The sequence below is a fragment of the Larimichthys crocea genome, chromosome X (genome assembly GCF_000972845.2).
Source record: "Larimichthys crocea isolate SSNF chromosome X, L_crocea_2.0, whole genome shotgun sequence".
NCBI classification, from domain to species: domain Eukaryota; kingdom Metazoa; phylum Chordata; class Actinopteri; family Sciaenidae; genus Larimichthys; species Larimichthys crocea.
Window position 1 is genome coordinate 3200373 of NC_040020.1, and position 3770 is coordinate 3204142.

Genomic DNA, 3770 nt, shown 5'->3' on the forward strand with positions numbered 1-3770 from the left:
ATCTATTTATATATGTATACAAACATACATACTTTACTCCTATATATTAATATACATATATATGTATATATACATATGTATATGTATATACCTATACATATTTGTGTTGTATGTGTGTTGTATCTATTATATATATATATATATCTACCAGGGGAGCCAAGCACCAGCTACCGGTTGATAGAACAGTCGCCCGAGACTGTAGGAAGAGACAGACCAACCTGTGCACTGCCTGGATTGACTACAAGAAAGCCTACGACTCAATGCCGCACACATGGATACTGGAATGTCTGGAACTGTGTCAACAGGAACCTAAAGACCTTCATCCAGAACTCAATGGAAATGTGGAAGACAACCCTAGAGGCCAATTCAAAGCCCATTGCCCAAGTCAACATCAAGTGCGGCATATACCAAGGCGATGCGCTATCACCACTGCTGTTCTGCATAGGCCTGAACCCCCTCAGTCAGATCATTACGAAGAGCAGGTGCGGGTACCGATTCCGTAGTGGGGCAACAATCAGCCACCTGCTCTACATGCATGACATCAAGCTGTATGCCAGGAATGGGCGAGAAATAGACCCACTGATCCACATCACCAGGATCTACAGCGATGACATAGGGATGTCATTCGGATTGGACAAGTGTGGCCGGATGGTCTCAAAGAGAGGCAAGATAATCCAGACTGAGGGGATTGACCTACCAGAGGGCAACATAGGTGATATCCAAGACAGCTACAAGTACCTTGGCGTCCCACAGGCTAATGGACGCCATGAAGAGGCCACAAGGAAGTCAACCACAGCCAAATACCTCCAGAGAGTAAGGCAGGTCCTGAAAAGCCAGTTGAATGGTAAGAACAAGGTCCAAGCCATCAACATGTACGCACTACCAGTCATCAGATACCCAGCTGGCATCATAAACTGGAGAGAGAAGCCACAGATATCAAGACTAGAAAGCTCCTCACCATGCATGGAGGGTTCCACCCCAAGTCCAGCACCCTGAGGCTATACACTAAGCGGAAAGAGGGAGGCCGAGGGCTAGTGAGCGTCAAGGCCACGGTCCAGGATGAAACATCGAAAATACGAGAATACATCAGAAAGATGGCCCCGAAGGATGAACTGCTAAGTGAATGTCTCAGGCAGCAGAACCCTGATGAGGGTGCAGAGGAGGAGGAACAGACAACCTGGAGGGACAAACCCCTACATGGCATGTACCACCGTCAGATAGAGGAAGTGGCTGATATCAAGAAATCCTACCAGTGGCTGGATAATGCAGGACTGACAGACAGCACAGAGGCACTAATCATGGCAGCACAAGAACAGGCCATAAGCACAAGAGCCATAGAGGCCAGGATCTACCAGAGTAGACCAGACCCAAGATGCAGACTGTGTAAAGAAGCCCCTGAGACAGTCCAGCACATAGTAGCAGGGTGTAAGATGCTAGCTGGATCAGCGTACATGGAGAGGCACAACCAAGTGGCTGGGATAGTATACAGGAACATCTGCAACCAGTATGGAATAGAAGTACCTAAATCCCGATGGGCCATACCACAGAAGGTGGCTGAGAACAACAGGGCCAAGGTTCTGTGGGACTTCAGCTTCCAGACTGACAAACAGGTCCTGGCTAACCAACCAGACATAGTGGTGGTGGACAAAGAGCAGAAGAGGGTAGTGGTGATAGATGTGGCGATCCCAGCTGACGCCAACATCAGGAAGAAGGAACATGAGAAACTTGAGAAGTATCAAGGGTTGAAAGAGCAGCTGGAACGGATGTGGAAGGTCAAGGGTTGCGTGGTCCCCGTGGTAGTGGGGGCACTTGGGGCAGTAACCCCCAAACTGGGAGAGTGGCTCCAGCAAATCCCAGGAACAACATCTGAAGCCTCAGTCCAGAAGAGTGCAGTCCTAGGAACATCGAAGATACTGCGCAGAACCCTCAAACTCCCAGGCCTCTGGTAGAGGACCCGAGCTTGAGGATGACACGGATAGCTTTCAGGTGAAATTTGAGAGTGCACATTAAAATGCTCTTTAACCTTTAGTAGCTCAATCCTTACAGACTTGGCTTGGGAACCAGAGGGTGGCAGGTTCAAGTCCAGTATGAACCACAACTGTTGCTCTGGGTGGCTCTCCTATCACTCTCCACATATGTGTGTGTATGTATTTAGGGTTAAAATGCAGGTAAAACTGAGTGAAAAAAAGAATTTCCCCTTGAGGGATTAATGAAAAATGTCTTCTTCTTCACAGGTGAACTTCATTTGTCCTTCTCTAACTTTTGAATGCACATGTCCAACTGTTCAGTGTTTCAGTACTTACTGCATCACATACTGTTCTCAAATCACAACAAGTGTCTGATCCATGAATCGACCACTAAATGTTCTGGTTCAATGACAGTTTGTATTTAAGCAGTCCTCTTCATTATGCTGGTCACATTTTTAAAATCATGAGACCAAGACGACACCTAACAATCGATTAACAGTACCTGGCCAGTGCTAAGGCTTCAAAACGGGATGTAGTCAGTGGGAAGTCGCCCACTTTTTCAGATTCAGAATTGAAACTCTTGGGTGGTTAGACATTTTGACACTATGTGCTGAGAGTGATTACTTTTATTGCAGTAATTAAGTATTAAACAATAAACATTTAGGAGTGACTGCAGAACAAACGACAGGTTACATAATGCTTTCAAGCTCTATAATGTTTTGTTGTTGTTTTGGTGATTGCTGAAAAAGCAGTGGGTGCTGGATGATTGGAAAACTATTGAAGGTGTTCTAGATGTTTGGGTGTTTAGTTTTTGTGTGGTTGTTCTCATGGTCACCATATTCTAGTTAAGTTTGTTTAGTGGCCTTACTCATAAATACTAGATCTAGTATCTAGAGGTTTGAAATGTCCCTTGTTTGTATCAGGTTGGGGACTTTGGTATGTTGTTGTCATTCTCCACTTCTCTATCTCATTTCCTGTCATTTCACTATTGTCCGTCATGTAGCAAAAGTAAACACATGGCCCAGAAATAAGATTTCTTACTTCATTTTAAGGAAGGCATAAGACATGAAGAAAAACTTTTAATCCACGATGAAGTATTTCTGTCATCACTCTCTGCGCGATTCGTGCAGATTCCCTAGTCTACCTGGTTTCCTGTGTAGTAATTTGATTAATTTAGGAGTATGCTCAAGATCGAAATAATTAAGTTCTCAATAAAATTTTAACACGGGGGTCATAACAGGCCTCAAGATTAGGATAATAAAGATTATGTCCTTTAATTTAGCTGATTTTGTGCTCGAGAGGAGACAAGAAATTGGGAATCCTGGAGCTTTGGTGGCTCACCTGTAGTAGACCCACTTTGCCTGGCTGGTGTAATAAATTGTAACATTTCTCTTGTGACAGTAGGTTCTTGTACATTTTCTGCGAACAGACTGGTCTTGTCGAGCCATATGGCAGCAGTTGATATATTACAAGCATGTATGACAACACAACACTGTCGACGCTCTCAGGCTGCATGTTGTGATTGTCCTCGCAGATACACGGATGCTGTCACCTACACACAGTCGCAGATTTTTCTTGTGGTTTACTCCTGAAAAGATGAAGCTTTCAGATTGAGTGCAGCCTGGGTGATTCATCCTGAGTCACAGTGACAGCTACTCGTGAGTGGGTGTTTTCAGCTCATTCCCTTGCCTTAAAAAAAAAAAAAAAAAAGTGTCGAGTTTTGTATTTCAAAAGCAGAACATTTGATGGTACCCGTGGCAACTACAACTGTAGATGTGTGCAATGTGTACAAAAGCACAGACA